This window comes from Amblyraja radiata, chromosome 25 (assembly GCF_010909765.2).
Source record: "Amblyraja radiata isolate CabotCenter1 chromosome 25, sAmbRad1.1.pri, whole genome shotgun sequence".
NCBI classification, from domain to species: domain Eukaryota; kingdom Metazoa; phylum Chordata; class Chondrichthyes; order Rajiformes; family Rajidae; genus Amblyraja; species Amblyraja radiata.
In genome coordinates, this window is record NC_045980.1 from 35335335 (window position 1) to 35357760 (window position 22426).

Here is a 22426-nt window from a genome sequence, read left to right on the forward strand (position 1 = left end):
ACAATGATCAGCAGCCTAATAAGCTAGACCATGATAGTGCAAGCCAAAATTCATCACACAACCTTTGCCAGCAGCCAACCGCTCTCTGAATACAAGAGAAGATTTGAATAATGGAGTGCAAATGTCAAACTGCAACTATAAAGAATCTGTGTGAGATTATATCTGACATATTCTGGACGCAGTCTCAGACTGGAAACACTTGCTATAGAGTGCGGGGATTCAGTGAACAGATGGCGTGTTTTGCACTCTGATCGACGAGCCAATACCTTTCTACTCCTATGTTTGGGAGATCACATTTTAAATCCAATATTCTTAAAGGATCAATGCAGGGGAAACACTTTCCCCGGCTAGGTTTAGAGCCAAGGGTCACAGCCTAAAAATAAGTAATAGTTCATTTGGGGCTGAGTTGAGAAATAATTTAACCAATGAAAAGGAAGCGATTTTAAATTTTGCATCCAAGGGATGTGGAGTTCAGGGGACAACGCACAAAATAATTTGAGGCCACGTCATTGATAAATAGCAGGGCAGCCTGAAGGGCCAAATGGTCTACCCCTGCTTCTACTACTTCTGTTCTTGGGTGATGTGTGTGTTATCACATTCCGGCCAGTAGATGGAATTAGCGCATAACAGCAGCCAATGGGAGAAACAGAGAGTGAGCTCTATACCTTATATAAAATGAGCGGCACGATGGCGTAGCAGTAGAGCTACTGTCTGACAACGCCAGCGACCCGGGTTCGATCTTGGCTACGGATACTTGTCTGTGCATTCTCCCCGTGACCTGCGTGGGTTTTCTCCGAGATCTTTGGTTTCCTTCCACACTCCAAAGACGTGCAGGGTTATAGGGTTAATTGGCTTGGCGTTAATGTAAATTGTCTATAGTGTGTGTAGAATAGAGTAAGTGTGCAGGGATCGCAGGTCGGTGCAGACTCGATGGGCTGAATTAAACATAGTTGGAAAATATTTTTAATACTCCAATGCGAAAAAATGCTGTCAACTAAATAAGGACACAAAGTGATGGAGTAACACAACAAGTCAGGCAGCAGCACAGGATATCATGGATAGATGGTACACAAAAATGCTGGAGAAACTCAGCGGGTGCAGCAGCATCTATGGAGCGAAGGAAATAGGTGACGTTTCGGGCCGAAACCCTTCTTCAGACATAGATGACGTTTTGTGTTGAGACCTTTTATGTTCTCCCGAGGTGCTGCCTGACCTGCTGAGTTATGGCTATACTTTGCGTCCTTTTGTGTACTAACCAGCACCTGCAGTTCTTTGTTTCTGCCAACTGAATCTGCTGTTTAACTTGCATCATGTTTCAGCACAGTGGGCCGAAGGGCCTGTTCATGTGCTACATTGCTCTATATTCTCCCCAGCATTTCAGAGTTTGTCAATTCCAAACTTGATTTGCATGGAACTCACATTTAAAAGACTATTCTTTTTCGAACAATCATTTTCTAATTTGACTTCACAGGTATTCTGACTTAAACAACAGCAGCAATGTGGTTTTATTTTTGGGGAGTTGAGAACTTGAGATTTAATTCAAGTTTGTTGAGTTCTAACATGCACCAGGTTAAGATAACAAGCAGCACTTGCAGATTCTCTGAATTCCCAGTTGGCCTGGTTGATTGAACTTACCAGCCCCGAATTCCACTCCTTTGTGAAGTTATCGGAGCACAGCTGTGATAGCCATAATTAGCCTGAAGACAAGAAAAATTCCTGGATTCTGACTGACCAACAGCTTGAGTGCTGTAGCTGGGGTGTGTGACAAGGACGTGCCTACACGTAAAACTCTGCTTAATGCGTCGCTTCCCCCCCAACAGAACAACTGAAGGAACACTCACAGCTCAATTCAGACACAAGTTCTGAGCCACTTGAGCACTGGCACAGCAGCACAGCTTGCAGAGCCACTACCTCACAGCACCCAAGGCCCAGGTTCGATCCTGACTTCAGATGCTGCTGAGGTGGAGTTGACACATTCTTCCTGTGACCACGAGAGTTTCCTCCAGGTGCTCCGGTTTCACCCTACATGCCAAAGAGGTGTGGACTGGCAGATTAATTGACCTCTTTAAATTGCCCCTTGTGTGTAGGCGAGTGGTAGTTTGATAACAATCTGGAGAGAATGAATTTGGTTTGGATGAGCAGAGACTTAATGTAAATGCGTGGTTGATGATCCGCGTGGACATGGTGGCCCAATAGGCCAGTTTCCATGCTGTATCGCTCTCTCTCTCTCTGGTAATAACAATAGTCAGAAAGCAAATGACTTCACGTTTTTTTTAAATTGGAAGAGTTAAGGAAAGGTAGCATTAGTAATACCAAGCTGAATATCAACAGGAGTAGGTTCAGGTTTATTATTGCAAAGCTGCCAAGGTACAGTGAAGAGCTTTAGTTTGTGTGCTGTCCAATCAAATCAGATTAATACTCTACATGAACACAATCAAGCCGAAAACAAGAACAAAGGATACAGAGAGAAAAATACCAGAGAGAATAATAGTTTCACAGCCTTGTAGGGCAACAGTTCCAGAGTCTGCAATGAGTTTTGTCACTTCCAGACAATTTTGAAGCAAGTCCCCCCCCCCCCCCCTCATTCAGTCTGAAGAAGGGTTCACACCCTAAACGTCACTTATTTATTTTCTTCAGAGATGCTGCCTGAGCTGCTGATTCACTCCAACATTTTGTGTCTATCTACGGTAGAAGCCAATATCTACACAAACTAAATTGACAGGTTGCTCTTGTACCCCGACTTGTTTTTCTGGAGTTACCAAGATGGTCAATGCCAGAGTTTGAGGAGCAAATCTAATTTTCCAGGCTTCAAGATCTGACTTCATACTTTCTCTCGACACAGAAAAGGCTATTTCTGCCCATTATCATTACGACTTCATTTTTCTTATTTTGATTGTGTAGGTTTTTTCCAAAAAAATGCAGAGCAACTAATTTAAAAATTGTTTGTTGCAATGATCACAATCAAGAATGTAAAACTCCCATCAGTCAGCTATATTCTGATATGGTCTCAAAGGAAATTATGCTTATTAAACACCCACCCGAGATTTCTCTGTGTAACCTTATAACACGACTGCATTCAAATTCCCAATGTGCTCTCAAATACTTCATTAGTACCCAAAGCAGCTATGACTCATTAACACAGGGCGGTGTACTGTATTATCTCTCAAGCACTGCTGCACCTTGCATCTCATTTAAGTCTCTCTGTGTTTTGAAAGTCTCAACAATTCTTCTATTGCTTCTAAAGGTGGTGAAGACACTCAGGATGTTGGGACACTCGAGGACAAGATCATTTTACACTAGGATGCAGCCAGTGGCAAAATCAATGTAGCCTGTCCGATTTCATTTTCGATCATGGCAGAAGAAAATAAATTCACAACTGGAATCATTCCCTGATGACATTTTATCTCTGCCTGCCCCGTTGTCACCTTCTCCTTGCTCACAATGATCTATTCTACATTTACCTTGAACTTCATCTCGTTTGATCTCTTACACTCCCTTATCTCTGTGACTCACTCTCCCGACTCAGTCTGGAGGGAGATAGACACAAAATGCTCGAGTAACTCAGCAGGACAGTTACCATCTCTGGAGAGTAGGAATGGGTGACATTTCGGGCCGAAATGTCACCCATTCCTACTCTCCAGAGATGCTGACTGTCCTGCTGAGTTACTTGAGCAATTTGTGTCCATCTCCTTTATGTTTTGCTCCAGGTTCCAGCATCTGTACTTCCTCACAACTGCATCCGAAACCTCTGCAATCTTGCCACAAAACATTTATGAACATTCTCAAGAAGGAACTGCAGATGCTGGAAAATCGAAGGTACACAAAAAAGCTGGAGAAACTCAGCGGGTGCAGCAGCATCTATGGAGCGAAGGAAATAGGCAACGTTTCGGGTCTGAAGAAGGGTTTTGGCCCGAAACGTTGCCTATTTCCTTCGCTCCATAGATGCTGCTGCACCCGCTGAGTTTCTCCAGCTTTTTGTGTGTACCTATGAACATTCTCATCCTGCTCCCACCCCCACCCCCTAACAAGGCAATCCACATTTCAGCCTCAGCCTTATTAATCTCCATTTATGGTTCTGTTTCCTGCTGAATTGGAATTAAGCTGTGCAGAGAACTGCACACAGGTCAATGGGGCTCTGTTCTCCAGCCTTTGAAGATTAATTAACTCTAATCATCCATCAGAACGCTTCCTGCTGAAGTCAGTGCACCTGAACAATTCCCCCAGGGCTGAATATTGGAACTTGAGATTTGTGTTCATCACCTGTACTAATTTACTCGAGATTGCTCAATAAAATTAAGAATTTTTGAAAAGAATCTAATCTATTATGGCAGCAATGCTTTATGAGTGACTTCAATAAATAAGGAATCAGGTGAAATAAGGGATATGGTCGTATGACATACTGTTAAATGTTCCGAATACATGGTTATGTAATATGTACCTAATACACGAGTCTGAAGAAGGGTCTCGACCCGAAACATCACCCATTCCTTCTCTCCAGAGATGCTGCCTGTCCCGCTGAATTACTCCAGCTTTGTGTCGGTCTTCTATTGAGTATTGAAGTTGAGAGGTCATGTTACAGTTGTGTAAGACGTTGGGGAGACTGCATTTAGAGTGTATTCAGTTCTGGGCACCATGTTCTGTTACAGGAAAGATGTTGTCAAGTTGGAAAAGGTACAGTCTGTCTAATATATTTAGCCAGGACTAGAGGGTTTGTGCTCCAGAGAAAGGTTGAGTAGGCTCAGACTCTGTTCCCTGGGGCACAGGAAGACGATGGGTGATCTTATAGAGGTGTATAATATCATGAGAATAGATCGGATAGAAGCACAGAGTCTCTTACCCAGAGTAGGTGAATCGAGGCGCAGAGCACATCGGTTGAAGGTGAAGGGGCAAAGATTTAAGAGGAATCTGAGGGGTAACATTTTCACACAAAGGGTGGTGGAAGTATGGAACAAGCTGCCAGAGGGGGTAGTTGAAGCTTGGACTATTCCAACGTTTAAGAATCAGTTGGACAGGGACATGGATAGGACAGGTTTGGAGGGTTATGGACCAAGCGCAGGCAGGTGGGACTAGTGCAACTGGGACATGTTGGCCGGTGAGGGCAAGTTGGGCTGAATAGCCTGTTTCCACACTGTATCACTCTATGATGATGACTCCAGCATTTTGTGTCTACGTGATTATGAAAACCTCTCTCTGTAACTGCTTCACACCTTGGTATTAAATATCACTTTCCATCCCAGGAAACAAGTGACAAGTTTGCTTACATGCTCAAGAACCAATTATCAGGCAAGATTGTTTTGGCACAAATCATCCAAGACATGCCCTACTATTATCACTAGGATTATAGTGGGTCAGTAATGCAAAGCCATAAGCATACAGATGTTCGGTTTGAAAAAACTCACAAGTGACAGTATAAACTGGTCATGTAATGTGAAATTGACGGTCCATTTAAAACAAGCAAACAAAGCTTCCGATTTCTACAGTGAATTTCTCGTTTGCAAACAACGAATTATCATAAAGTTTCCCAGTTTGTTCAAATAGAAGCTCTTTTGCAGACAGGAACGGTACAAGGCACGGAAAATCAATTCATTTATAAAAGCCAATAGCAATAACAGATTGTGAAAACACCTTAAGCACAATGCATGTTATTTTTGTCTGTAGCCATATCTTTAGTGATAAATGTCATGGTGTATGTTGCATTTTTGTTATGTAGTTATGTATTTAGAACATGGAAGGTGGAAACAGGTCCTTTTGCCGACTGCGTCACATTGATCACCCATTCACAATATTTCGATCCTCCAGAGATGCTGCCTGACCCGCGCGTTACTCCAGCATTGTCTTTTTTTTTGGTTAAACAGCATCTGCAGTTCCTTGTTTCCACCCTAGTTCTAAGTTACCCCACTTTCACATCCATTACCTACACTCCGGGGGCAATTTACAACAGGCAACCAATCTACAAACCCACACATCTTTGAAATGTGGGAGGAAACCGGAGCATCCAGAGAAAGTCCATGTGTTCAGAGAGAGAACGTGCAAACTCCACACTGACAGCACCCGAGGTCAGGATTGAACTCAGGTCCCTGGCGCCGTGAAGTAGCGGCTCTATATGCCACTGTGCCGCCCTGCTCCATCATGTAATGGAAAGGGCAAACACCCAGACTTAGCTTAAAAAGTGAGAAACAAGCTTATTTAAATAATTTGACAAATGTTCTCAGGCATCAGTTCTGGTTGCCCCATTATTGGAAGGATGTGGAGACTTTGGTTTGAGAGCAGAGTAGGTTTCCAAAATGATGGCTGGATTAGGTGATATTAGCTCCAGAGAGAGGTTGGACAGACTTGAGATTGTTTTCTCTGCAACGAAGGTTGTGGACAGACCTGATATAAATATATTCAGTTATGAGAGGCATATGTGCAGGCAGATAAGAGTTAATCTTGGCATCATGTTTGATGCAGACATTGTGGGCCAAAGGGGCCTGTGCTGTGCTGTTTTATGTCCTATATTTTGCATTTAATATAATACTATCATGGCTGTATTTACCTCCTTTAAAAAGTTCTAATTGTGAATCCATAGTTCATGCAGTAAAAGATGAAACACAGCCCAAAACAAGAAAAAACATCACACCAGTGCACAGTTCAGCATTTCACTCTTATAGGCTACCAGGACAATGCTCTTCATTGATGTATTGTGTTTCTTGCCACTTGCAAGTTAATTTGAAATTGCATTCGGGAAAAGGTGCTCAAAGATGACTTTATTCACAAGATTGCAGATGCGTCGGTTATTATCTGTGAAACTCCCAACACATTTAATAGTTCAGTCAAATTGGAAGATAACCCAACTATCTAAAAAATTCGAGAAAATAGCAGAACATGTGGGTCAGTTCGCTTAACATCAGAGGGAAAGGGCAAGAATCTGGCACTGAATAGGGTGGAACTGAGCTCTTTGAAAATAATAGCCTGAATGAGCAGAATCAATAAATTTCATCCAGAAAGAAGTAAAAATTGAGTGAGTAGATTTTAAAAATGGTGGGAGTTTGACAGCTGTTGGTAATCAGACCGATTGGGTCATGAATCATAAAGTTGACATTGTCCGCGGAATCAGCCAACATTTAAGGTGGCAAACAAAACGTCAACCTTAACTACAGGAGTAGTGATGTTTGGCGCCAAGTAGAAATGTTAGAGATAAGGACAGGTAGCTTTAGTTGACGCCAAGCTAGCTAGATATCATCTGGAGTAGGTTCGGGTTCATTATTGCCATGCGTGCCAAGGTACAGTGAAGAGCTTTAGTTTGCATGCCATCCAATCAAATTAATTTAATACGCTACATGAAGACAATCAAACTGAATAAAACTACAAAAGTTGAAGCAAAGAGAAAGATACCAGATTGCATAATAGTTTCTCAGCTTTGTAGCGAAACAGCTCCAGCGAAAAAGTCCATTGTCTGCAATGAGGTCGGTTAAGGGCCTGTCCCACGATGCGAGTTCACCCAAGAGCTCTCCCGAGTTTAAAATAAAAATCAAACTCGTGATAAGTATGTAGAATGTACGTAGTGGGTACGTCGGAGCACGTGGATGTCTCGTAACGGCTCGTAATGCTAACGGCAGGTACTCGGGAAATGCGGAAACTCGTGAAGTTTTTCAACAGTGTGAAAAATTTCCAAGTGTAAAAAAATACTCCTGATGAGGTACCACGAGTTGGATTTTTTTTTTAAACTCGGGAGAGCTCTTGGGTGAACTCGCATCGTGGGACAGGCCCTTTGGGGAATCATGACTTCATGTAGCTTATGGAAGGACCATTGAGAGTACTGGTACTTAATTCAATCACGTCAAACCTAGATTTCACAAATACAAAACTAAAATTCACATGTTGCCTCTGTACCCTGACTTGCTTTTCTTGAGTTACCAAGATGGTCAATGCCAGTTTGAGGGGAGCAAACTCCATTTTCCAGCTGAGCATGTTGCAGGGTTCAGGACTTGATGTCACAATCTGTCTCGCAGCACAATAAATGTCATTTGTGCCTGGTATTGACTCAATTGTTCTTATTTTAGTCTGGCATGCTGGCCACATCTCTCTGCCTCACCAATTACAGCCCATGACACAGACGAAGCTCTGTGTGCTTGTAAATGCCACTTCATGTAATTTCACGTGTCAGGAGTGTTTTATTGTCCTATGTCCCTGAGAGATATCCCATTGGGTCTCTATCCTTGTGCTGATGGAGGAGCTCAGACCTGAAACCACTAACGGTTTCATTTTTCACAATGCCACCCGCCTTGTTGAAAGCTTTCAGCATTTCCTATTTTTTAAAATCAGAATAATGTTCTCCGAAGCCGAACACCGTTGCTTAGTCCACTTTGGCCGAAGCGATCTCCCAGTTGCCAAACACTAACTCCCCTTCCTATTCCCATACCGACTTTTCTGATCTGGGCCTTGTCCACTGTCAGGGTGCGGCCATACACAAATTGGAGGAACAGCCCATCAGATTGCTGATGCGCCAGTTATTATCTGTGAAACTGGGAGATGTTGGCCGGTGTGATTTATTTATTTATTTAGGGACAGTGCATATTAATAAACATTTACATGTAATACGCAAGATTGTAGCCAATAGCTAATTTCCATCTTTAGTCCCTCTGGTAAACAAGGTAAACACATCACAACACAATCAATCAATAAGAAAAGAGACAAAACAAAAGACAAAAACAAAACAAAACAAACAATAAAGTAAAAAAGTAACAATAAAAAAGTACCATAGGATCATTTTAAGGTAGATTATGATTGCAGTTTTGATTTTGCAGTAACCATGTTTTTAGATGTTTGGTAAATGAGGTAAGGGTTGGGACATAGGCCCTGATTCCACACTGTTTCACTGTTATGATCTGTTAGGGGTTGGACAGGCTAGATGCAGGAAGATTGCTCCCGATGTTGGGGAAGTCTAGGACAAGGGGTCACAGCTTAAGGATAAGGGGGAAATCCTTTAAAACCGAGATGAGAAGAACTTTTTTCACACAGAGAGTGGTGAATCTCTGGAACTCCCTGCCACAGAGGGTAGTCGAGGCCAGTTCATTGGCTATATTTAAGAGGGAGTTAGATGTGGCCCTTGTGGCTAAGGGGATCAGAGGGTATGGAGAGAAGGCAGGTACGGGATACTGAGTTGGATGATCAGCCATGATCATATTGAATGGCGGTGCAGGCTCGAAGGGCCGAATGGCCTACTCCTGCACCTAATTTCTATGTTTCTATGTTTCTATGTTAGCCAAGCCAGTTCCATTGGGGCACAAAATCAAATTAACACAGAATCTTAACAGAATTTATTTTCCCTCCAAGGGAACATTTACAACTGCATAGGAACCAGTTTAAGAATCCTCTAGAACAGTGGTTCTCAACCTTTTTTCAGTGATGTACCCCCTGTGAAATATTTTTCAGCCAAGTACCCCCTAACCAGCGCAAAATATAGGCCTACATATATGTAGGCCTATATTTTAAAATCTCACGTACCCCCTGGAGTGCCTTCACGTACCCCCAGGGGTACGCGTACCCCCATTTGAGAACCACTGCTCTAGAATGAATAAGATACCATGAAGGCACAAGATACAATAAAAGTTTAAGCAGACAGCTGGGCTGAATGATCTTACAGCAAAACCTAAAATCCAATATTATTCCAAATTGAGATGAATTTGAGATAGGGGCAGGGCAAATCGTACTGGACAGTACAGTTGTAGGCTCTAGAATAACAATATATATTAACTCATTCTGCGCTATGTTCTCGAGGAGAGATAACATGACGTGCAGTCCAATAGTGTGCATGACCAATCTAAAATACACAAGACAGGGGTTCCCAACCTTTTTTGTCCCGTTCATCCCGACAACTTTAATAGCACATAACAATGTTATTTCACTAATTTATGAACTAATGATGATCAGTCAGTCAATCAGAAAAAATATGTACAAATCCAGAATCAACAAATTTACCCCCTGGGTGGGTTTAATTTACCCCAGGTTGGGAACCCTAGACAGAAGAGATGGAAGGAACTGGAGGTGCTGGTTTACAAAAAAAGACTAAGTGCTGGAGTAACTCAGCCAGTCAGACAGCATCTCTGGAGAACAAGGATGAGTAATGTATTAAGTTGGGACCATTCAGAGTTCAGACAATTTAAAGAAAGTACACTGGATGGACTAAATAACTTCCAATTGCTCCACACTTACATATATTCACACAGGACTATGATGCACTTACAACTGAAGCCTGGATTTTATTTAAAGAACACACGTTTTAAGATGGGTCTCAGCGATGAAAGGGGAAACAAATTGCTGGGGCCAGCACAGGGAATTAATAGCTGAAATAAAAGTGACAAGATCTCGAAGGCAACCTTGATTAATGACCATCTACTAATGTTAATTCAGCTTCCTCATATGGCCAAGCATAACAGTTCTTCACAAAGAGCAGTGTGCAATGGTCCTGCTGATGTTTTTAATACTGAAATAAAAATATTCATAAGCAAACCTCATGATCTTACATTTTTATTTTTGGAAGTAATAGCTCTGGCAGTGGTCATTAAGCTGTTGTGTATGTTAGCCACATTGGCAGGAACATCTTGCAACTGGAAACAACTGCACAAGCCACCACATTGGCAGTCCGCAGCAAAGAAGGATCTTCATTCAGGATCCTTTACCTGCTGGTAATCTTGAAAATCCAATACAGGGGCATCAGATGAAATCAGTATCAATTTGTTCCCAATTATACCTGCCATCTTGAATCACTTTAAGCATATTCAGTTGTGCCAAGTTTCAAACGTGACCTGTTAGGTATGCTAAACATCTGAATATTACTGACGAGTTTCACACAGAATACCACGTTAAACTCTGGGCACTTTAGTAAAAGTATCATGGTTCTGAAAATGGGCAACGTTTCGGGTCGAGACCCTTCTTCAGGCCCGAAACGTCGCCTATTTCCTTCGCTCCATAGATGCTGCCTCACCCGCTGAGTTTCTCCAGCATTTTTGTCTACCTTTGATTTTCCAGCATCTGCAGTTCCTTCTTAAACATGGTTCTGAAAATGATAGTGCAACAAATTGTAATGATCGGAGAAATGTAGATAGACCAAGGTATCTTGGATAATACAATAGCTTTTCTTCAAAATAGCACCATGGAATCTTGGTGGCATCCTGGTGCCATCGCAACAACCTGGAGCTCAATGCTCTTAAGACAGTGGAATTGATTGTAGACTTGAGGGAGCCCCCCCCCCCCCCCCCCACTCCCCACTCACCATCAACAACACCACAGTCACATCTGTGAAGTCATTTAAGTTCCTTGGAACCATCATCTCCAGGGACCTTAAATGGGAGGTCACCATCGACTCCACAGTCAAAAAGGCCCAACAGGGGATGTAATTCCTACTGCAGCCGAGAAAACAATCTGCCACAGGCAATCATTGTCCAGTTTTATACTGCCATCATAGAGCCTGTCCTCACCTTCTCCATCATGGTCTGGTTTGGCTCAGCCACCAAGCACGACATCCAGAGGCTGCTGCGCATCGTTCGATCAGCCGAGAAGGTTATTGGCTGCAACCTTCCCCCCATCGACGAACTGTACACTGCAAGGGTCAGGAAGCGAGTGGGTAAGATCATCTCTGACCCCTCTCACCCTGGCCACAAACTCTTTGAATCACTTCCCTCTGCAAGGCGACTCCGGACTGTCAAAGCCGCCACAGCCAGACATAAAAAACAGCTTTTTCCACAAGCAGTAGCCTCCTTGTGCTCTGGTATTTTATTTCATTCTTCACGTTTAAATTATAATATTTTATTCTTAATTGTTTATTACTGTATATCGTGTTGTTACTTGCGGACAAAGCACTAAGGCAAATTTCTTGTATGTATACATACTTGGCTAGTAAAATGTATTCAATTCAATTATTCATTATACAATTTACATAAAAATAAGGCGTGGCCCTGGTTTAATAGGTCTCCCAAAATGCAGCTTCTCTGACCGGGTACCATGCCCTCGCTGGAGGGCCAGGGTCTTCTTGCATAGAATCAGAACTATGCAACAAACCAGCAAGTACTTCTAGCATACGCTGCAGAAACTTAGCATGCTTTTAATTACATTTGGACAGTTAAATTAAAATCTTCCTTGGGCATGATTCGTAAAAGATTAGCAGGCAAGGGAACATGAATGCAGCGCTTTATTTCCATGGCACCGAATACAAATGTAGGGAGATTTATCTTCTGGTCTTTAAGCCATAGGCGAGACCACTAGTGCATGGTACTTAAAGACCGATGTAAAAGCATTGGAAGCAGTTAAGTCTGACCACACTAATACCTGCAGTATAGAGATTACTTTCCGAAGAAAGATTGGATAGACTCCATTTGAGTTTAAGAGCGACAGTCAACTGAGATCCTCGGAGCTCTTCAGTGTGGATATGGAGCAAAATTTCATTTAGCTGGAGAATCTATGAACCAAGAGTCAGAGTTGTACAGCAGGAAAATACGCACTCCAGCCAAGCTAAACACAAAGCCCACATGAGCTAGTCCCATTGTTTGAAAACCTTTCCGATCCATGTACCTGTCCAAATGCCTTTAAATGCCTTTACTATACCTGGCTCAACTTCCTCCAAAGGCAGCTCGTTTCATACTCCCACCACCCTCTATGTGGAAAAACTTGCCGCTCTGGCCCCTATTAATAAGTTTCCTTCTCACCTCAAATCTACATCCTAGACATTTAGAATTTCCGACTTTAGGAAAAAGACTCACCACCCAACTTAATATTTGGGGATATTAATTAAAACTAATGGGACAATCATTTAACGCCGAGAGAGCAACATTTCCTAAGAGGATCATGATATTTAAGATAGACAAAATGCTGGAGTAACTCAGCGGGACAGGCAGCATCTCTGGAGGAAGGAATGGGCGACGTTCCGGGTCGAGACCCTTCTTCAGACTGATGTCAGGGGAGTGCGCGGGACAGAGATAGAATGTCGTCAGAGACAGTAAAACTGGTGGGAGAACTGGAATGGGGGGTGATGGAGAGGGGAAGCAAGAGCTATTTGAAGTTAGAGAAGTCAATGTTCATACCGCTAGGGTGTAAGCTACCCAAGCGAAGTATGAGGTGCTGTTCCTCCAATTTACGCGGGGCATAACTCTGACAATGGAGGTGGCCCAGGACAGAAAGGTCAGATTGGGAATGGGAGGGGGAGTTAAAGTGCTGAGCAACTGGGAGATCAGGTTGGTAAAGGCAGACTGAACGGAGGTGTTCAGCAAAACAATCGTAGAGCCTGCGCTTGGTCTCGCCGATGTACAGAAGTTGACACCTGGAACAGCGGATACAGTAGATGAGGTTGGAGGAAGTGTAAGTGAACCTCTGCCTCACCTGAAAAGACTATCGGGGTCCTTGGATGGAGTCGAGGGGAGAGGTAAAGGGACAGGTGTTGCATCTCCTGTGGTTGCAGGTGAAAGTACCTGGGGAGCGGGTGGTTTGGGTGGGAAGGGACAAGTTGACAAGGAAGTTGCGGAGGGAATGGTCTCTGCGGATAGCAGAAAGGGGTGGAGATGGAAAGGTGTGGCCAGTAGTGGGATCCCGTTGGAGGTGGCGAATATGTTGGAAGGTTTTATGCTGTATACGACGGCTGATGGGGTGGAAGGTGAGGACCAGGGGGATTCTGTGAGAGCCTCATGTATAATGGAAGAGGGGAACCCCCGTTTCCTAAAGAATGAGGACATCTCTGATGATCTAGTATGGAAAACCTCATCCTGGATGCAGATGCAGTGTGGACAGAGGAATTGAGAGTAGGGGATAGAGTCTTTACAGGAAGCAGGGTGGGTAGAAGTGTAGTCTAGATAGCTATGGGCATCAGTAGGTTTAGGGTTAGGGAAGGGAGTTAGTAGATGTCGGTCAATAGCCTGTCTTCTGTGATGGAGACCGTGCGATCCAGAAACGGTAGGGAGATGTCAGAGATGGTCGAAGTGAATTTGAGTGCAGGATGGAAATTACTCATAATGTTGATGAGTAATTTCAGTGAGTTCTGCATGGGTGCAGGAGGCAGCACCGACGCATTTGTCATAGGACCAGTGTATGCCTGGAACAGTGATTGTTCGACGTACCCAACAAAGAGGCAGGCACAGCTGGGGCCCATGCGTGTGACCATAGCATCGCCTTGGATTTGGAGGAAGTGGGAGGAATCAAAGGAGAAGTTGTTGAGGGCAAGGACCAGTTCTGCTGGACAGAGGAACTCTCTTCCTCAGTAAGCAGAGTATTGCATACATTAAGGCAATGATTGATGCATTCTTGATGATAATTAACAGTAACTACAGGTAAACAGGACTGCAGAATTGAGATGACATTCAGATTGGCCATTTAATGACAAAACAGCCTCAAGACATGTGTCGAGATCCTACCCAGAGCAGAGGAAGGGTCTCAACCTGAGAACTCAATTGTCCATTCCCTCCACGGAATGCTGCCTGATCCACGGAGTTCCTCAAGCAGATTCTTTTCCCCCTCAAGAACCCAGGATGTGCAGACTCTTATGCCAGACGATCAATTTCTCAGTTGATCAACACCACAAATCTGTTCGTTCACCGCAATATTGCAATTTAATAGAAATACAGAGAACCTTCGTATTCTCACAGCTCAGGGAACATTCCACATATTGCATTTTGAAGAAACAAAATACACATGTTGGCATGGGTTGGCAGAGTTGACTTGTATCCATGGAAGAAATTATAAAGACAATTGATAAAATGAAAGGCCACAAGAGGTTGTTCTGAAACCACAACAAATGCTGTATATTATCAATATTAACATCTTCAGCTTTTTAAAAAAAATATCCGTGCATCGCCCGACTCAAAATATATCCAATTTCTATATCCAGAACAAACAAACACTTGTTCACGTTACTTTGCATGTTAAAAATGGGTGGGCTTTCTGATTCTTTATTCATTTTGCATTCCATAACTATTGACCACATGGAAACCAAGTTTTGCAACGTCATTTGAAACCTGTGATTAGATTACAGTCGTTTACTCATCAGAATGTATTTTGCCATGTAATTATTGCATATTACAATTTCCTTTGATTCTAAACTCCACGAACATGCAGATAAATGATAACAGTGGTGTGAATTCACGGCAAGCCATCGACGGGAATAAGTGCCAGATTTAGAAGCAACTTTAATGCTCATTAAGCAAATTGGCAAGCGTGTCCCTGTTTGCATTAACACAAGATTATGCTTGCAACTTGTGTGCAAAGTTGACTAAATGAGCTCGTACGCCACCAGAGTGTTGAGTTTTTGTGTTGTGGGACAGCAAAACCCAGATGACGTACATTTACACTGCTTCACCTTTTATAATGTTAGTGGCGCCAAGTACAGCAACAAAGAACTGTGGGCAGATGGTCAAACAGACTGATTTATGGAACACTTTAAGAAGGTTGAGTGCCAGGAAAAATCCAGGAATTAATTCCAAATCTTAGGCCCTTGACAGCTTGCCTGAAAATAGTCGTGGCAAGAAACCAAATTCAGAGTACAATTAACAGAAGAATCTTGGATAGGAGAATATATAGATCAGGCAGGACAGACCCACACAGGGAACTAGAGAGAAACAAATCTTAAGTGCAAATTCTGCTCACAGAGGGTCTGATGTTGACCAGTTATGGGTGGAACATTAGCAGAACAAAGACAGGACTTGGGCAGAATTTTGGTTGACATTAGAACACAAGCAAGGGAGGGAGACTGGCCATTAAATAACACATGGATCATGGTTTCACCAGTTTGAGCTGAGCATAGTTGGTCACAGAGATGGAATCAGGCAGTGAAATATAATCATGAGGTTCCATATCCCGTGTTACAACACTGCGGGATATTTAACTGATCAAAAAGGCAGTGGTAACAAAATTGAGGTGGAACTGAAGACTGCGATCCTGTTTCCCCTCCACAAGCTGAACATGTACCAGCCCGCCAACCCCTCTCGCAAGTTCTCGGATACAACACTGGCCCTCTAATATCCACACGCAACTGAATTTTCATGGCTTAAATGTTCCAGGTTCATCTCAAACAGCGAGGTTTGTATAACTGCTTATCATTTGTGCCTTCTGGTATAAATTGAAAGCTGCTTTAGAATTGAAACTTGCCCTCTTGCTTTGAAATTTATTTGCCACCAAATGGAAGTTAAAGGAGCTGAAAAGCAATCACACTAAAACAGCCGGCTGAATGTCAGAGATATTGGGGAATGCACTGACCATGTAATTCAATCTCAACTCATTGTTCCAGAAAATAAAACTAACTCCAAGCCCAGGCTCTTTGGTGGAGACTTTCAAGTGAACATCTCAATACAGTTTTGAAAAAAACTTCAATTCAGAAGAGGAGTTTAAAAGTTAATTTCTATTACGAATTTAAAAATAGAAGGAAAAAAACTATTCAGGTTAAGAGCCTGTCCCACTTTCGTGACCTTTACAGGCGACTGCCGGCACCTGTGATAGGTCGCCGAAATTTTCAACATGTTGAAAATTCAGCAGCGACTAGAAAGACGCTACGACTCTTTGGAGACCTCTCACGAAATACAGGCTTTCGCCAGGGGTCGCCTGTATGGTCGTGAGAGGTCTCCTATGGTTGTGAGAGAGTCGTAGCGTCTTTCTGGTCGCTGCTGAATTTTCAACATGTTGAAAATTTCGGCGACCTATCGGTCGGTTCCTGTAAAGGTCGCGAAAGTGGGACAGCCCCTTTAATTTATTGTCATATACACAAGGTCACAATGAAATATATTGTTCACATGAAGCTCAAACAGTGCAGAGAGTTTTGATAAATACAATGAGTGCAAAACAGCAGAATGGTGCTAGATGATCGTGCAAAGCTGGTGTGGTGCAGGGAAGTATTAAAGTACAGTAATGGAATAACAGATTGAAATAAAGTTCACAGTATGTGGCAGCACGTCCGGGAATGGGAAATCACAAGGTGGCCTCTAGTTGGTTAAAATAGTAAATTTATATCAACATTAATTTCCTGTTGTTGCCTTTCCCTTGTAAATTCATGTGTCCAAATTTATGTCAAGGACTCGAGGCCATAGGTTTCAAGGTGAGAGGTGCAAAGTTTAAAGGAGATGTACAGGACAGGGTTTTTTTTTGGTGCGTGCCTGGAATATGCTGCCCAGGATCCTCCAGCACTTGGGTGTTTTGCCGGAGAATGTTGGAAATGCTTGTTACAAAAGCAAGTGTCTGTGTGAATACTTATATTTCCTAGGTTTTCATGCATATGCAATGTCTTGAGCAAAATAAAACTTGCTGAGATAGACACACAATGCAGGAGTAACTCAGTGGTTCAGGTAGCATCTTTGGAGAAAAGTAATAGGTGGTGTTTCGGGTCAGAATCCTTCATCAGACTATGAGTTTGGATCCGGTCCACGAAAAGCAGGGCACGAATTAATTTTGCTATGAAATTGCACGTTCTTTTCTTTTTTCCCTCCCTTGTCTTCGCAGATACTAAATAAATCACTAAGATGAGGGTCTCTGTGGCATTAATATGTGTGGCGACCACAGCAGGGTTAATCGGTTTAGGCTGGAAATGGACAAAGCCTGAATACGGACGAAACAAACGAGGAAAGAGAGGGGAACGAGAAAACTCCAATTTATTCATCCAGGCACACAACGAGCTATTCGGGAAGGGGCAGGTGGTTTGTTATCCACAAATGACATCAGTTACCTCCATGTTTACCCCCATCCCCTGCATGGGGCAGAACTGAACGACTGGTGAAGTGCCAGGACAAAAAACCGGTCCCTGTCAAGCCCGTTAGCATCGGCTATGATAGGCTTCTCACTCCACCGGCCAACTGCTTACCGCTCCCCAAGAACAATAACCACTCCTACGACATTTGCTATAATGGATCTAGGACGGCGTCAAGAGCACCGGCTAGGCCATGTAACTTCACCACCAATAATGACAACAGGCAATATGAAAATTGTTTTAGTAACCAAGGACACGGGTGTACAGTCATAAATGTTAAAAAATAACCTCACTTGCGCTCTGCAGGGCCCGTTCACGGCTCCACGTGTAACCTTACCTATAAAGGAGTCCAATGTAAGGTGTCTAAGGACTGTATCCCTGTAAATGCTGGATTTCAGCTGTTGTGTGGATGGGCTAACGGGACCCATCTGACGGTAGGATCCCATCACCTGCCAATCCCCAGTTATAGCAATGGGATCAGTGAAGCGTGGAGGGACTGGTCTGGAGGGGGAGAAGTCATTAATACCCGAAGGGGCTGTAATGGATCATTATATACGGAGGAAGGATATTACTTCTTCTTTAATGGGAAAGGAACCAATGTCCTAAAACCCCCTTTCCCCAAGAACGTGGCAGTTGGAGCATTGGTGCCAACCACAGTACCTTGTCCCGAGCAATGGACTAAACCCATGGCTCGGGTTCAATGAAGGATGGTGTCGGCCGAGTTTTGTGCGCAATGGAGAAATCCAGGGGTCAAGGGAGCTACCCACGGACATGCCATCGGATGGGGATTATTAAGCATGCTAACCATGGGAGGAGTGGGTGGCGGTGAAGCAGCCAAAAACCGAAATTACCTTGTGTTCAAAAGGGAACTGCAGATGCTGGAATATCGAAGGTACACAAAATTGCTGGGGAAACTCAGTGGGTGCAGCAGCATCTATGGAGCGAAGGAAATAGGCGACGTTTCGGCCCGAAACGTAGCCTATTTCCTTCGCTCCATAGATGCTGCTGCACCCGCTGAGTTTCCCCGGCAATTTTGTGTACCACCGAAATTACCTTGTTTGCGGCCTGACAATTCTGGGCAATGCAACAACTGGAGCCTTGGAGGCAGTAAAAACCCAGATGGCCGAAATGAGGATGTTTTCCCTACAAAATAGATATGCGCTCGATTACTTATTGGCTAGAGAAGGGGGGACCTGTACCGTCATAAAAGGGAAATGTATGATGGGGGTTCAAGACAGGACTAGCAACATCACACAACACCAGAAAGAGATTACCACCTTTTTGGATGGAATAAATGAAAACCAGGGATGGGGGAATTTGGGGGGTTATATAACTGGATCATCAGCATGGCCATCTATGCTGCTATAGTAGTTACTTGCTTATTTGTGGGGATTGCCATTGTGAAATGTATCATAGCCCGATTAATGGTGGCTTTATCGGGTTTGGGGACCACCCCCGAGGAAACTAAAAATTCTGTACGAATGATGATCTTACAGCGTGAGCAGGAGAGACTGTTACCATTCCCCAACGACAGCGAAAACGATGAAATGAGTGAGGAAGGAGAATTGGGGGACAAGGGTCGGACGGTCCAAGAAGCCTTGGCCAGGGAATTAGAAGGTTACGAGATTCGGCGAATGGGACTTTTAAATGGACTGTGAGTGTTGCCATAAGAATGGCAAAAGGGGGGAATGTGAATGGAAATCCTGAATCAACGCTGTAAGATTGTTCTGTAAAGGTAAAATGGTTGGCCAGGTCGACTGAAATAAAGAGCATAAGATGGCTGCTGACCAGGCTTGCTGGAACTGAGGCTGCAGGTTTCAGGAAGGTAATACACATTGTCTTGCAGTTACTGCATAGTCGTGAATAGGGGATCACAGGCCCCGTCTGACAAGATTGAGGAATATACAATCCCCCTCGCCGGGAAGACTAAGGAATGTACTGGTCTGAGCTCTAGTGTGGTTCTCTAACTAACATCTCCTTATATGTACATACCTGTTGTCCTGTATTTTGCGTATGTGTTGGTTCTTTGATCGGGGAATGTGGGAGGTGCTAAACAGTGGCATTAACATATAAAAGGCATTGTAATTAAGGGCAGAGAGCTTGACTCTTTGCTAGGTTGTTAACCTGTGTGAAGACTCCTGCTCAATAAAGCTACAGGGAGAGGTTGAGCAGGCTGGGTCTCAATTCAATGGAGCACAGGAGGATGAGGGGAGATCTTATAGAGGTACACAAAATCATGAGAGGAATACAACGGGTAGACGCACAGAGTCTTTGCCCAAAGTAGGGGAATCGAGGACCAGAGGTTCAAAGTGAAGGGGAAAAGATTTAATAGGAATCCGAGGGGTAACTTTTTCATGCAAAGGGGAGTGGGTGTATGGAACAAGCTGCCAGAGGAGGTAGTTGTGGCTGGGACTATCCCATTGCTTAAGAAATAGGCAGGTACATGGATCGGACAGATTTGGAGGGATATGGACTAAGTGGGATTTGAGTAGCTGGGACGGTTGGCCGGTGTGGGCAATTTGGGCTGTTTCCACACTGTATCACTCTGTGACTCCGAGCAGAATTAGGCCATTCAGCCCATTGAGTCTACTCCGCCATACAGTCATGGCTGATCTAATTTTCTCTTTCAACGCCATTCTTCTGCCTTCTCCCCATAAACGTTGACACCCTTACTAATCACGAACCAATCAATCTTTATTTAAGAGGGAGTTAGATGTGGCCCTTGTGGCTAAAGGGATCAGGGGGTATGGAGAGAAGGCAGGTACAGGATACTGAGTTGGATGATCAGCCATGATCATATTGAAAGGCGGTGCAGGCTCGAAGGGCCGAATGGCCTACTCCTGCACCTATTTTTCTATGTTTCTAATCTTTGTTTTAACAATACCCAATGACTTAGCCGCCACTGTCTTGTGTGGAAATTAATTCCATCATCATCTCCATTCTAAAGGCAAGTCCTTTTATTCTGAGACCGTGCCTGCTGGTTCTAGACTCTCCCACGCCTGGAAACATCCTCTCCACCCACTCTATCTACACCAAGATGAGGTTGGGCTTGGTCCAATATTAGTAGTTCACTCTAAAATTTAGTCTAGAATTTTAAAAGTCTCATCTTCCGTTGTATTCATACATTTCTAAGTACCTTTTGATTGGGGCACAATAACCGCAGATGCTGGAATCTTGTGAAAAGTGTTGGAGTAACTCAGTGGGTCAGGTAGCATCTCTGGAGGACATTTCAGGTCAGGACCAAGAATAGGAATCAATCTGAAGGGTCCCGACCCGAAAGGTCACTTGTCCATATCCTCACGTCCTTCAGAGATGCTGCCTGACCCGCTGAGTTACTCCAGCACTGTGTTCCACAATCTGATTCATTCAGAACTGACTACTGTAATGCATTGAATCCCAAACAATACCCAGTAATCAAGAGCATCTTTAATTCAGATTACGAATACAATTCTGACCCCTTATATCATACCATTGTGTTTAAGTACATTGCTGATGCGGAGGCACTAAATTTGACACGTTTTATTGGAAATGCAGCAACTTAGTCAAAATATAACTCAGCCATTCCACATGCTCAGTGAATTTGCGACCACAGATACAAATGTTAGTATATTGCGAACACAATTCAAATGTTCTTATCAACAAAGACTATTTTACTTGGCACTGCGTCAGGTGATCAATGGGAATGCAGTCCTTTAAGATGAAATTTAGGTTTTTATTGAAGTTGATCGTGCCAACGTCACAGTTTTGCCCCACAGTTGGTCATCACACAATTTTTTGAAAATGCAAGGCAGTAATAGCAACAAGAACTTCTATTAATATTGAAGATTTTATCTGTACGGCAGGTCTATAAATTTGCTGCCAGACGAGTCGACAAACCTTTATATTGCTTGAAACCAGTTCTTTTATTTCCCAAGACCGAATCAGGGTCCTGATCCAAAACATCCCGTATCCATATTCTCTCCCTGTGGCCCAACTTGTCCATAGCGACCCAGATGCCCCATCTACGCAAGTCCCATTTGCCCACATTTAGCCCATATCCCTCTAAACCTTTCCCCTCCAAGTACCTGGAAGGAAATAGACAACGTTTCGGGCCGAAACCCTTTGGGTTTCGGCCCGAAACGTTGCCTATTTCTTTCGCTCCATAATAATAATAATAATAAATTTTATTTATGGGCGCCTTTCAAGAGTCTCAAGGACACCTTACAAAAATTTAGCAGGTAGAGGAAAAACATGTAAGGGGAATGAAATAAATAGTAGAGACATGACTAGTACACAAAGTAAAGACAGAATACAATTCAAAACACAATATGAGGCAATTAGTGCACAGATGAAAAGGGAGGGGGACATGGGGCTAAGGATAGGCAGAGGTGAAGAGATGGGTCTTGAGGCAGGACTGGAAGATGGTGAGGGACACGGAATTGCGGATCAGTTGGGGGAGGGAGTTCCAGAGCCTGGGAGCTGCCCTGGAGAAGGCTCTGTCCCCAAAACTGCGGAGGTTGGACTTGTGGATGGAGAGGAGACCGGCTGATGTGGATCTGAGGGACCGTGAGGGTTGGTAGGGGGAGAGGAGGTCAGTGAGATATGGGGGGGGGGGGGGGGCAGATGGTGGAGGGCTTTGTAGGTGAGGAACAGGATTTTGTCGGTGATCCGGTGGGAGATGGGAAGCCAGTGAAGTTGTTTGAGTACTGGAGTGATGTGATGCCAGGATTTGGTGTGGGTGATGAGTCGGGCGGC

The 22426-nt window shown here is 43.6% G+C and overlaps 1 protein-coding gene and 1 long non-coding RNA gene across 13 annotated transcripts in view; one reads left to right on the top strand and one right to left on the bottom strand.

Moving 5' to 3' along the window:
* arvcf (ARVCF delta catenin family member) overlaps nt 1–22426 on the bottom strand; it is a 230796-nt gene that overhangs the window by 99485 nt on the left and 108885 nt on the right. The window lies entirely within an intron of this gene.
* Nucleotides 4651–9950, top strand: LOC116987642. The gene is made up of 3 exons (XR_004415750.1): nt 4651–4661; nt 5337–5343; nt 9817–9950. It is a non-coding gene; the product is annotated as an uncharacterized LOC116987642 (long non-coding RNA).